We start from the raw sequence: 14,081 nt of genomic DNA, 5'->3' as shown, positions 1-14,081 counted from the left end.
TTACGTTGAAGTGATCGGGTGGTTGACCTTGTCAGTCCTTAGTAGACAGTAGGTCTGGGGGCTCATGATCAGGTAGTGAGCAGCTTCCATTTGGTGGTGGTTTTAGTATCTATAAAACAACTCAGGAAGTACTCATCAGATACTATTGTCTATGTACTTAAGAAAGGAGCTAGAGCAGAGGATGCAGGGGAGGTGTCTGTCCCAGGAAGGCCCCACAGGGTCCTGATCAGTCCTCACCAATCAGCCCAACATGGTGGGGAATTGGGAGTTGCTTTTATAGACAGAGACATACCATGTGGGGCATTGGTGTTGTGGTTGAGAGGTCAGGGAAGACTTCTCAACTGCCAGGTGGGCAAAGCAGGGGAAGGGCATTCCAGACAGGACACTGTGAGCCCAGAGGCTGTGTGATGTGAAGCAAGACTGCTTGTTCAAGGGTCTCCGCAGAGCCCTGCTTGGTTGAAGCCCAGGGGAAAGTGAGGAGCTGGGAAGGAGGTGTAAGTGAGGGGACAGGAGGGGGATCCAGAGGCCAGCCTCAGTAGACACTGAAAAGAAAAGTGTTACCCACTCGGTCGTGTCCGACTCTTTGTGACCCAATGGACTGTAGTCCACCAGGCTCCTCTGTCCATGGGCTTCTCCAGGCAAGAATATTGGAGTAAGTTGCTGTTTCCTTCTCCAGGGGATCTTCCTGACCCAGGGATCAAACCCGGGTCTCCCACATTGCAGGCAGACTCCTTACCACCTGAGCCACCTGGGAAGAAGGCACAGAAGGGATTTGACTTAATCCAGAAAACAACGCTGGAGAGAGACCGTCCGGGCAGCATGTAAGGGGAATTGGAGACATCATGGATGTGCTGCATGATGAGTTCCCGGAGGCAGCGGGGTCTCTGAAAACCTCAGTGGGTGGCCTCCTGCAAGCCTCCTCGTGTGTACAGGGCCCCTGAAGCACTGAGGTCTCTCTCACAAGTCTACTTGCGGAAAGTGCTGTGTTTGATTTTGAGGTCCATGGTGCCTGGACACAGCAGGTGCTCAGGAACGGCTGATTTTGAATGGACTCCCATCTCACATGAACCTCTTGCTACCATCCCAGGAGGAGTCCTCACGGGCAGGGGATTCCAAAGGCTTATTTTGGGAGGCATGTCCCATGGTGAAGGGGCTTTTACAGCCAACTCTGTGTGCTCTAGCAGCTTGCTACCCACCTCCCCCACCACCAGGATGAGATCTGAGACCCATTCACATTTTGGGGAAGCCAGCAATCTCTAAACCAAGGTGGGAGGCTGGGCTTCAGTGGGATGGGGGTTTCCAGTGGGAAAGACATTAGCCTCGGTTGGATTCCTGGGTAGGGAAGATCCTCTGGAGAAGGGCATGGCAACCCACTCCAGTATTCTTGCCTGGCACAGCCCATGGACAGAGGAACCCACAGGGTTGCAAAGAGTTGGACACAACTGGAGTGACTTAGCACTCATGCACAGCCTAAGCCTTGTGTGATATCACCGGGTTTTACTTTTTCACAGTCACCATGTGACTGTGGGTGCCCATCCGGTGCTAGGGGATGGCTAGCACCATGGCTGGGCTGGGGTTCCGGGTTGGCCAAGACACCCAGAAAGAACCACAATTGCTCAGGGGCCTTCCACCTGCCAGAGCCAAGAAAGCCAAGCCAAGGAGCTCTGCCAAACCCAGCTCCAACTCTGTCCACAGGGAGGGATTGGCAAAAACAGGCCTCCCTCTGCCTTTTCCTGATCTCTGGACACTCGGGCCCTCGGACTGAATCCAGAGGGCCCGGGCCCAGACTCTCATTGCAGTTGTGGCCTAGAATGTCCTAGAAGACCTGCTCAGTGGTACTTAGAGGGATGGCAGGGATGTCGAGAGAAAGGTCGGCTTCTGAGAGTCTTTCCCTGGGTTCTTGTGCTCAGTGTCTCCCTACTGCTCAGAATACCAGGAGAAGAGGGGAGAGGAAATTCCTGGAAACTGTGGAAACGGAGGCTAAAAGCCAAGCAGGATTCCACCCTTGGAGGGGTGCTTCCCAGGCAGCACAATGGTGAAGAATCCACCTGTGATGCAGGAGATGCAAGAGATGTGGGTTCAATACCAGGGTTGGGCAGACCCCCCGAAGTAGGAAATGGCATCCCGTTGCAGTATTCTTGCCTGGGGAAATCCCACAGACAGAGGAGCCTGGCGGTCTATGGAGTCACAGAGAGTCAGACAGGACTGAGAGACTAACTGCACACACACTCATGCACACACGCACACACGCACACACACACACACACACACACCCTTAGAAGTCACCTGGGAGGATCTGTACTTTAATCCAGAGCATGGGATAGGTTTAAGCAGAAGTGGGACGCCACCCACCTTATGTTCTAGAAAGATCTCTGGAGCACTGTAGAGATGGATACCAAAATCCATCAGGGTTCTCCAGAGAGATAAAACTAATTAGATATATATATCTCTATCTCTCTCTATATGAGATACATGTACATATACAATATATATTTATCTTAAGACGCATATCAATACATAGAGAGAGATTTAAGGACTTGCCGCACCTGGCAGTCTGCAGTCTGCTGTGCCAGCTTAGAGGCTGGAGACTCAGGCAGGACTTGGTGCTGCGGTCTCTGGCAGGGAGACAACACCTGTCCTATGACGGGCACCCAGAGGCCTCTGGGGGATCTAGGGTAGGTCACACCCCTGAGCTGGGGTCCAATTTCTACCCAAAGTGGAACTTGATCTGGGCTTGTCTTCTCCTGAATCAAAATCCCCTGCACACCTCCCAGCACCCGTCAGTGTATCTGCCCAATCTGACTGTGAACTCCTTGAGAGCAGAGGTCGGGTCTTACATTGGAGTTCACTGCATCAACAGTGCCAGAGGCACAGGAAGTGCTCAATAGTGGAAGAATAAGTGGCTTTCCACCCAGCACCCAACCCTCCCCCATCCCCTTATACCCTCCTCTCCTGCCCCAGACTTACTGGGCACTCCAGCAGCCCACATGCCCCTAAAGGACAGAGGTACCTACAGACTTTGGGGTTCAAGATGAGGCATGCCTGGGGCCAAATTGTTGGTCTGATACTTACATGCAGCCCGTTTACACATTAATTTTGATTGATAGATTGTTGATTCTTTTTTTTTTCCCTTCATGTGCCTATTTGTCATGATTTTGTTGGGTATTTATGAAAGCCAGATTCAGTCCGGGTTCACACAATAGAGGGCTATGATCTGTGATCTTAACAAGGTCATCATCTGGCCAGGGCTAGTTTACCAAGAAAATAGCAAGACAGTACATCTTGCAGGCAGTGTAGAAGAGGAGAGCACAGGGTATTAAGAGAGCCTGGAGGGGGTGCCTAACCCAGTGCGGGGAGCTGAGTCTGAATGGTGTGCAAGAGTCAACGAGGTAGAGGGCAGAGTGAGGGCTGACCGGGAAAAGATGCCCCAGGGGAAAGGGTCTGTCTGTCAGGGCCTGCGTGCAGCAGGGAGACATTTCCCAACAGAGTTGGCCTTTGGCGCTCTTGCTGGGAATTGGCATGTTTCTTGGAGTTTTTCAGCATCCCAGGCCACCTGCTCATCTGGTTCTTGCCATAAAGCGCTCACTTTGTGCCAGGTTGAAATGAAGCCTCCTTGTCCTCCTCCCGCTCGTCCCCTCACCCTGCTTTGGCACGTATCTCCTTCAGGGAGCCTGAGCCAATTGGAGGGCCTGGGAAGAGGGTCCCTGGGGACACAGGTAGGCCAGCAGGGGCTACCTCTGCAAGCTGGCAGTCAGCATGTGCCAGGCTGTCATCATCCACAGAAACCTGGGCCCTCAGTACAGGCTTAGGTGTTGCCTTGCTCTTCCCATCTCTAAAATGGGTTAGACAATCACCTTTCCATTAACTGTGATTTTGTGTCTCCTTAGTGGGCTCCTGCGGTACAGAGGTGACCAGCGTAGGTGCAGTCTCAGCCCCACTGGGTTCTCAGTCTATTTTTCCTCAGCTCCTGTCTTGGCTAAACCTTGTCATCTTTATCTTTCTTCCTTAGAGGGACTTCCCCGACCTCCCATCTGAAGTAGAGCCTCGAAACTTTTTCAGTACACCTCCCGCTGCGCAGCCCTGAATGCGATCTGTAGTCACAGCTTTATTTCCGCCGAATACCTGTTCCAGCCTGTCTCCTTCAGTGGGCTCCATCCATAGGGTTTATCAGCCGTCTTATCTATGAACTCAGCACAGGACTGAGCCAGAGTAACAGCTAAAACACATTTGTTAAATAAAAGCAAGGTTTGGGGAAGACAGCTGTAAAACGGGTCATTAGAGTGGGAGGAAACATCTTGGGGGTGGGCGGCGCTTCCCTTTAGGGTCTCCTGAGGTTTAACTCTTACCAGGCCCTTTCCCTCAGGGTAGAGACTATTTTATGGGACACAGCAAGGGGCCTGGGAGGGCCAATGAACATTTACTAAACAGTCCATCCTGTGCCAGCCACATGTTTTTTGATATAGATCTCTCTTAGTTTGCACCACCGCCCCTTGCGCAGCTCAGAGTATTGAGGCTCTTACATAAATGGCACCCCACAAACATTTATAGTTAGATCAGATCACTAGGTTTGATTTAGACTAGAGATTGTAAAAAGATTTCATCGCATGGGCCAACATTGCCCAGGGTGGGTCAGTTCGTTTGAACACTACACTGGGAAATGGTCTGTGAGTGTAGTGGGTTGAATAGTGACCTCTCCCCAGAAGGTTCACATCTGAACCCCTGGAGCCTATGAGTGGCATTTTATTAGAAAATAATGAGGAGAAAATCTGGAAAACTGCATTTGCTGATGTAATTAAGTTAAGGGTCTTGCAATGAGCTTATCCTAGATTTTCCAGTGGGTCCTAAAATCACTGGTAAGTGTCCTTAGAGGAAGGAGAAGAGCAGAAACACGACACACAGAAGGCAGAGCTGAGAGTGATGCAACCACAAGCCAAGGAAAGCCATGACAGACTGGAAACTGGAAGGGGCAGAGAAAGGTTCTCTCTTAGAGCCCTATAAAGAAAGCTGAACGTTGAAGAATTCACGCTTTTGAACTGTGGTACTGGAGAAGACTCTTGAGAGTCCCTTGGACTGCGAGGAGATCCAGCTAGTCCATCCTACAGATTAGTCCTGAATATTCATTGGAAGAACTGTTGCTGAAGCTGAAGCTCCAATACTTTGGCCACCTGATGCGAAGAACGGACTCACTGGAAAAGACCCTGGTGCTGGGGAAGATTGAAGGCAGGAGAAGGGGATGACAGAGGATGAGATGGTTGGATGGCATCACCAACTCAATGGACATGGGTTTGAGTAAGCTCTGGGAGTTGTGATGGACAGGGAAGGCTGGCGTGCTGCCATTCATGTGGTTGCAAAGAGTTGGACACGACTGAGCAACTGAACTGAACTGAGCTGAGAACCCTCAGAGGGCGTGAGGGCCTGCTGATGCCTTATGCGTGGTTTCCAGCCCCTGGAACTGTGAGAGCATAAATTCCTGCCATCTTCAGCCACCCAGTGGTGGCAGTTTGTTGAGGCAGCACCAGGATGTGAATATCTGGCCTTCTCAGACCTTAGAGGAAGGGGCGCCACGATCAGTTTACGATGCCTGCATGGTCGAGGAAGGAAGGCGGGGAGGCACATAGGTGATCAGCCAACGTTGACTTAGATCACCCAGATCTTCCTCTCTGTCAGCAGATACCAGATCAGTCTATGACAGTCATCCAGCACCAAAGGGTCCAGAAATCCATCGAGATTCCTCTCCTTCGGCTGAGGGGAGGCGGGTGGAGGTGTGGGAAGCAACAGTAGATTCATTGTCAGTGACTGGAGGGGGTCATCCTGAAAGTGGAAAACGTTTCGGGAACTTGGGAGAAGTGAAGCATCCCACAGCTGGTCATCTTTTTCATTCCCCTCCTGCCTCCTGTCAGTGGGACCATAGAGAATCTTTTGGAGAACACAGGCTTGATGTGGGGACGTCAGCCTGCATCCCATCCTGACTCCTGAGAATCTTCCTGGAGTTCTGCTTTTGTTGGAGCCACTCATTCTGCGTCTAACAACCCTCCTGCCGGCACCTCCTCATCCCATTTGAGCCCTTCATGCCACCATTGAAACCTTGGTTTTCTTGTTCTGTCCATGGCAAAATGACAGCCAAACTCCCTCCTCCACGTAATGAAGGGGCAGTTCAGTGTGGGGAGGATCATTTGGGGACACAGCCTTCTATCCTTTCTTGCTGTGTGATCTTGAAGAACTTTCTATCACTGGCTCTCAGTTTGCTCATCTGCAAAATGGGAAAAAAATAACAATACCTGTTTCAAGATGTTGTTTCAAGGTGTTGTTTTGTGCCCAGTACAGACACTGTATAGAAATGTTTAAAAACAAAACATTGAGGCAGACACACAAAATCCATTGTCCTACTGAATTCTAGACACTTCTACCTTGTCCTTAGCAGTTTTCTTTCCTGGACCTGTAAGTAGCCACCGTTTATGGAGTGCTGACTGTGCCGGGCACCGTGTCACCTTATTCAGCCCTCACAGCAGTCCACGGAAGCGGGTACTGTTGATGTGCCCATTTAACAGATGAGGAGACCAAGACTCACAGAGGACAGCGGCTTGACATCATGCATGGAAGCTCTGTCTCCAGACTGTCCTAGGTCTGAGCTTCTGCACTGAAGGGCACTTCATGTACTCCATCACTGTGCCCGGACTGGCTGGGGAGCCCACAGCCTCTGTGGTCCCCTAGACCACAGACTCTTTGAGCAGAGGGAATGAGCTCCCTGTCTTTCCATCCCAGGTACTCCACGCTGAGTCTGGGCAGGGCTGCAATCACTAAGCATGTCAGACAAAGTGAATAGTGGAGGGTTTGGAAAACCTGTCTTGTGTTTTAACAAGGTGGAAACTTCATGCTCTGACCAAGGAGATCTGCGTTATTGTCTGTCTTCAACCCTGTGTACTCTCTTTGGCACCACATATACTAAAATTGGATGATACAGAGAAGGTTAGCATGGCACCTGCACAAGGATGACACTCAAATTCGTGACGTGTTCCTCATTTGGGGGCTTCCCTTGTGGCTCAGCTGGTAAAGAATCTTCCTGCAATGTGGGAGACCTGGGTTCGATCCCTGGGTTGGGAAGATCCCCTGGAGAAGGGAAAGACTACCCTCTCCAGTATTCTTGCCTGGAGAATTCCATGGACTGTGTAGTCCATGGGGCCACCAAGAGTCGGACACATCTGAGCGGCTTTCACACTTTTCGACTCTTGTATCCTGGGTCACCTTGGGTGTGTGTGTCAGTGGCTTCTTTTGTAAAATGGGGACAATCTTGGACTCTCTGCCTTGGCCTGGAGGGGTCAGTGAAGAACCTTGAGCTGGAGTACAGCTGGAGGATGTGGGTCTTGCTCACACAGTCCAACCCAACAGTGCCCAGCATACAGTAGGTGCAGTGTAAATGACGGCAGGAGTAAGTGACTCAGCGCTTTTCTCACCATTTTATTAAAATCTGCAAAACCCACCTGACGTCGACAGGGCCATGGCAGAGCTGAGTTGTCTTGGTTTGGAGCAGGGCTCTGCCATCTTCTGTAGGAATCAGCTGAAAATATGGGGGTTGATTAGGGCTGGTCCTTTAACTGGGGGTGTGCTTACATTGCTGCTGCTACTGCTGCTAAGTCGCTTCAGTCGTGTCTGACTCTGTGCGACCCCATAGACGGCAGCCCACCAGGCTCCCCCATCCCTGGGATTCTCCAGGCAAGAACATTGGAGTGGGTTGCCATTTCCTTCTCCAATGCATGAAAGTGAAAGTAAAAGTGAAGTCGCTCAGTCGTGCCTGACTCTTAGCGACCCCATGGACTGCAGCCCACCAGGCTCCTCTGTCCGTGGGATTTTCCAGGCAAGAGTACTGGAGTGGGGTGCCATCGCCTTCTCCAGTGCTTACATTAGGTTGGTGCAAACGTAATTGCAATTTTGGACCGTGAATTTTAAATCATTATAGCTAGGCTCAAACACATCTTTATTAATCAAAATAGGAACCATTACAATCAACATATTTTTGCCAATGAGAAATAAGTTTGTTTATTCCTACAGTGTAAAAACCCACGCCTGGGGATTCAATAAACTCTTGGAAAGCATTTTCTGCCTCCTGCTGGCTATGGAAGTCTTTCCCTGCAAAATGTTGTCGAGATGCTTGAAGAAGTGGTAGTCAGTTGGTGAGATGTCAGGTGAGTAATGGCAGGTGATGTAAAACTTAACTTTTGAAGCGCTGGTGGTGTGACATGCTGCTGGGCGTTGTCGTGGAGAAGAATCGGGCCTTTCTGTTGCCCAGTGCTGGCTGCAGGTGTTGTAGCTTTTGGTGCATCTCATTGATTTGCGGAGCATACTTCTCACATATAATGGTTTTGCCAGGATTCAGAAAGCTGTAGTGGGCCGGATCAGCAGTGGGTCACCAAACAGTGACTTTTTTGTTGCAAGTTTGGCTTTGGAAAGAGCTTTGGAGTTTCTTCTTGGTCCGGCTACTGAGCTGGTCATTGCCAGTTGTATGAAACTCACTTTTCGTTGCATGTCATAATCCGATCGAGAAATGGTTCGTTGTTGCATAGAATAAGAGACGATGACACTTCAAAAAGATGATTTTTCGATTTGCAGTCAGCTCATGAGGCACCCACTTCTTGAGCTTTTTCACCTTTCCAATTTGTTTCAAATGCCAAACAACCATAGAGCAGTTGGCGTTGAGTTCTTCAGCAACTTTAATTGTTCTTAGTTGGTTGTTGTCAACTTCTGATGGCTGGTCTCCATACTTCTCATCTTCAAGGGTCTCACCTCCTTTGCAAAACTGCTTAAACCATCACTGCAGTTAGCAGTTCCTGGGCCAAGGCATTGTTGGTGCTGCGAGTTGTCCCCACTCTTTTACAACCCATTTTGAACTTGAATAAGAAAATTGCTCAGATTTGCTTTTTGTTTAACATCATTTCCCTATTCTAAAATAAATATAAAATAAACAGCAAATAATGGCTCAGATTGTAAAGAATCTTCCTGCAATGCAGGAGACCTGGGTTCAATCCCTGGGTCAGGAAGATCCCCTGGAGAAGGGAATGGCAACCCACTCCAGTATTCTTGCCTGGAGAATCCCATGGGCAGAGAAGCCTGGTTGACTGAGCTAAAACAGTACTTCTACTCCAGTATCAAACAATAAAGTTCAATAAAATAAAACCGCAATTACTTTTGCACCAACCTAATTTATTTGGCCTCTGCTTTCCTAGAAAGGGTTAAACCTCTAGCAGCCTGGCCTGGGTGTTCTCCAGCTCTGCTTTGCCCCATTACCTTGCCTCCAGCTGAGCTAGGCCCTGGGTTTACCCATAAACAGGTGCCACACTCCCCCGAGAAGCTAGAGATAAGGGCTGTCTCCACGCCCAGGCACTTCATGTGCTCTCCATGTCCCAACCGACCCTCTTGCCTGGATCTCAGCTGTCTGGGAGGTTATCCTTTTTAGGCAACTTGGCCCCATCCTGTGGAAACCCCTGTGTTAAGTATTAAGACTTTGGGGGCCTGGAGTGACCACACAGACACATGGTATTGATGATCAGGCTTCCAGAATCAGTCTTGGGCCTGGCAGGTCTCACTGGCAGGTCTCACCAAACCCACAAAGGCTGGGACGATCTGGAGAACCTTCATTTTAGATCTGAGGCAGATATCTTCCCAAGGCTCCAGGAGCTTCAGTAAGTCTTTATTTCTAGTTCCATCTATACTATCAGATACTTCCTCCCAGCCAGTCAGTTATTAGGGATAACATCAGAGATGTCCTTTGGCCATTCTGCTCACGAACAGCTGAATTTGTCAGGCTAAGCATAACTCACGAACCGGTGTCACTCACCACTTGCTTTGTATCCCTACCAACCTGCCACTTCCTCAACCCAGAGCTAGGAAAGACTTCTGTATTCCTAAACAGTTTTAAAAAAAAAATCAAAAGAAGAAGATTGTGACATGTGAAAATTATATGACATTAAATTTTAAGTGTCCATAAATAAAGTTTTATTGGAATAAGACCCGCTCATTGGTTTACTTCCCATCTCCGGGGGCTTTTGGACTTGGCGGAGCTGAACAGTTGCTGGGAGCTTAGCACTGCTGTTTGGTACACTGCCAATCAAAGGGATAGCATAAGTGTCACGTCTCTGCGTAAAAGACAGTCAAATACGAAGCGTATGGGGACTTCCCTGGTGGTACAGTAAGACTCCATACTCCCAATGCAGGGGCATAGGTTCGATCCCTGGTCGGGGAACTAGATCCTGCAGGCTGTGGGGCCGAAAAGTAAAACAACAAACAACAATAAAAATATATGTAAGGAACAAATTGGGAAGAAATACTTGTAAAATATACAACCAAAAATATGCCGCATATAAAATCCACTACAGATCAGCATTAACAGATGAACACTTGCGATTGCCTTTGAGGCACATGACAGCCACTTTGAGCCCCAGTTAAATGAAATATTGTTCCCCCAGCAGACTCCCGTCTTCTCATTAATAGAACTGGGTTTCAAAACTTGGGACTCTATTATTTTATTTTTACTGCATTTTTCATTCATAAAAAGTTGCACCTTCATTGTCTCATGGGTTTTGCCTCTTGGCCTGTAGAGCTAAACACAGAAGTTTGCTGATCTTTGACCTAAACCACTGGACTATGCCAGAAATTTCATTATTTTGGTCTCCGAATTCCACATCTTTGGTTGTCTTACCTCCATACAGAGCCTAGGAATCCTTACAGACCATAGTTAAGTTTGGCTTCAAATTTAACCACTCAAATCTCACCACTCTTACAGGAGCATTAAAAAATCAGTGGGAGGACCTGCTAAGATGCATCCTATGTCCTGCCCTCCTGGATAACTCTCTTCTCCCCTCTGGGTATATCCATTCCCCCCTCCACCCTACCCCTTTCTACTCTCAGGGAAGACTCTTTGACTTGTTAAAGCTTCATTGATTTTCTTCTCCTCTGCTCAGAATCCGCATAGGAAATATTCAGTTCATCCTGGTGACTTGATAGATCAACTGATACCAGACGAAAAATTAATGTGTGTGTGTGTGAGTGTGTGTGTGTGTTAGTCGCACAGTCGTATCCAGCTCTTTGCGACCTCATGGACTGTAGCCCACCTGACTCCTCTGTCCATGGGATTCTGCAGGCCAGAACACTGGAGTGAGTTGCCATTCCCTTCTCCAGGGGATCTCCTTGACTCAGGGATCGAACCTGGGTCTCCCGAGTTGCAGCACATTCTTCACTGTCTGAGTCACCAGGGAAAATTATTTCCCTCCTATTATTAGCAAACACTGTGCTAGCGGCTAGATCAGTGGGAGATTCTCCGGTCGTAAATCGCCACCCCAGGACCAGCGGCTCCGGGCCCCAGGGCTCCAGTGGCCGTCAGGAACCTTAAGGCCCGTTTAGCTTGCGCTCCATCACTTCCTAACAGCGTTACCTTTTTCAGCTGCTCCAACTTCTGCGGTCTGCATTTCCTCGTCTGCAAAAGATGGGACTCAGGTTGGGTTCCCTTCAGGCTAGCCTGAAGATGTATTTAAAACCAAGTAAGTTGGCAAGAAGTCTCATCTGCAGGGACAATGCTGAGTCCTGCCAACATCTTCCTCCCTTTCAAGCAGTAAAACCCAGTCCTCTCAATTTCCCCAGCTCCAGGCCGGGACAAAATGTCTCTTTAAGCTTTGGTGGCCCCATTCCTCCCCTCCTTCCTTCTCACCCCTCAGCCACATGCCCCCGAGGAATTCTGGAGCAGACTTACCTCCCGAAGCCCCAGGCTCAGCCATGCCCAGTTTCTTCATCCAGGACCAATTATTTTTTTCCTTCTTACCTTAAAGAATAATAATGAATCACCCTGTCAAACACAGAGTCCTTTCTATTATTCTCTTTGTCTGCCTTTGGATTTCCTCTTTGGTTGTGCAATTTGGCCTTTACAATATCCTTCCCTTGCTAACAAAAATGAAGCACTTGGGCAGAGGTGTTTGGAGATGTTTGGTTTCCTCTGGCAGGAATTTGGTGAGCTCTTGATTCTTACTTCTCCCTCTCACACCACGTCCCTGTAGCTTCAAATCCTGCTGCCTTCTTCTCTTAAGGATGTCTCAAGTCCGGCTCCTCCATCCAAACCCCACCGTACTGTCTGATTCGCCACCTCTCTCATCTCTCTCTGGTTCTGTGTATCCTCCACCCCAGCTTAAATCCTTCTATGGCTTCCTATCACCCAAAGGATAAAGTCTTAGATTTCCTTCCACACTGGTAACTCACAGCTGAATCTGACATACATGCATGTGTGCAAAGTCACTTCAGTCATGTCCAACTCTGCGCGACACTATGGACTGAAGCCCGCAAGCTCCTGGGCCCATGAGGATTCTTCGGGCAAGATTTCTGGAGTGGGCAGCCATGCTCTCCTCCGGGGGATCTTCCTGACTCAGGCATGGAACCTACATCTCCTGCATTGGCACATGGGTTCTTTAACACTAGTGTCAACTGGGAAGCCCAATCTGACGTAGTTTGTCCAGAAGAGTCATTTCTAATACTGAATTTGGATGCCTTTAGTATAGACTTTAGAGAAGGAAATGACAACCCACTCCAGTGTTCTTGCCTGGAGAATCCCAGGGACGGGGAGTCTGGTGGGCTGCCGTCTATGGGGTTGCACAGGGTCGGACACGACTGAAGCGACTTAGCAGCAGCAGCAGCAGCAGCAGTATAGACTTTGGAGAAGGAAATGGCAACCCATTCTGGTATTCTTGCCTGGAGAATCCCAGGGACAGAGGAGCCTCGTGGGCTGCCGTCTACAGGGTCACACAGAGTCAGACATGACTGAAGCGACTTAGCAGCAGCAGCAGTACAGACTTGGGGCTTCCCTGATAGCTCAGCTAGTAAAAAATCCACCTGCAAAGCAGGAGACCCCGATTCGATTCCTGGGTTAGGAAGATGTGCTGGAGAACGGACAGGCTACCCACTCCAGTATTCTTGGGCTTCCCTTATGGCTCAGATGGTAAAGAATCCACCTGCAATGTGGGAGACCTGGGTTCGATCCCTGAGTTGGGAAGATCCCCTGGAGAAGGGAAAGGCTACCCACTCCAGTATTCTGGCCTGGAGAATTCCATGGACTGTATAGTACAGACTTGTGATTAGCTGGCACCCAAAGCATCAGTACTCCTGCCTGGAAAATCCCATGGATGGAGGAGCCTGGTAGGCTGCAGTCCATGGGGTCGCACAGAGTTGGACACGACTGAAGCAACTTAACAGCAGCAGCAAAGCATCAGAATGTGTGAACTCCCACAAGGTTCTTACTACGCTTGCCTCTTCAAATGTTAAACGTTGCTTTTTTCCAGTCAGCATCCGAGCCCCCACCTTTTAAAAAATTAATTAATTAATTTTATTTTTGTTGTGCTGGCTCTTCATCGCTGGGCTCGGGCTTTCTCCAGTTGCGCTGCTGTAGCTTCACTTACTGCCGAGCACGGACTCTATAGCGCAGGCTCGATAGTTGTGGCAAAGGGCCTTGGTTGCTCTGCAGCATGTGGAAGCTTCCTGAACTAGGAATTGAACTTGTGTCCCCTGCATTGGCAGGCAGATTTTTATCCACTGGACCACTCTAGAAGTCCTGAGCCCTTTTTCATTAGGGAAGAATTTTGTGTTAGTCTTAGATGGCAGAGCCCAGATGCCACCTCTCCCTACTCAGGCAGAGTGGGGACACAGGACCTCAGCTTGATCATTTGCATGTTTCCCTTGGGCTCTGGGTCTTGAGGAGTGGGCCAGCTAAGAACTACTCCGGTGGAGTACTGCGGTCCTCACTACCGGGCCCAGCGGCTGACCTGGACTGTCATTCCTGCACATGGTCCTCCTTGGCATCTATCTTCCTCAGGCACCTGGTTCCCCGGTCCTATGTTTAATCCTTGAGCCACTCAAGACCCTTCCCCTGTGTCCTTTTTCAACTATTGTTACCCAGAATGAGTTTCTGTGGCAGCAGCACACCAAAAATAAATAAACAAATAAATTTTAAAAATTGAGACATTAAAAAAAAACAACTGCTCTTGATCAATGACCATGAGCCACTCTGGAAATGAGGCATGTGTAACCCCCTTGTACGGAGCAGAGAAATGACT

General features: G+C 49.2%; 1 non-coding gene across 1 annotated transcript; it reads left to right on the top strand.

The window, feature by feature from the left end:
• The first annotated feature begins 6,918 nt into the window (after positions 1 to 6,918).
• LOC113879301 lies at positions 6,919 to 7,024 on the top strand. Its single transcript, XR_003507275.1, has one exon. It is a non-coding gene; the product is annotated as a U6 spliceosomal RNA (small nuclear RNA).
• The last annotated feature ends 7,057 nt before the right edge of the window (positions 7,025 to 14,081 follow it).

Source organism: Bos indicus x Bos taurus, chromosome 20 (assembly GCF_003369695.1).
Source record: "Bos indicus x Bos taurus breed Angus x Brahman F1 hybrid chromosome 20, Bos_hybrid_MaternalHap_v2.0, whole genome shotgun sequence".
NCBI classification, from domain to species: domain Eukaryota; kingdom Metazoa; phylum Chordata; class Mammalia; order Artiodactyla; family Bovidae; genus Bos; species Bos indicus x Bos taurus.
This window is presented reverse-complemented; position numbering and strand designations above follow the sequence as displayed.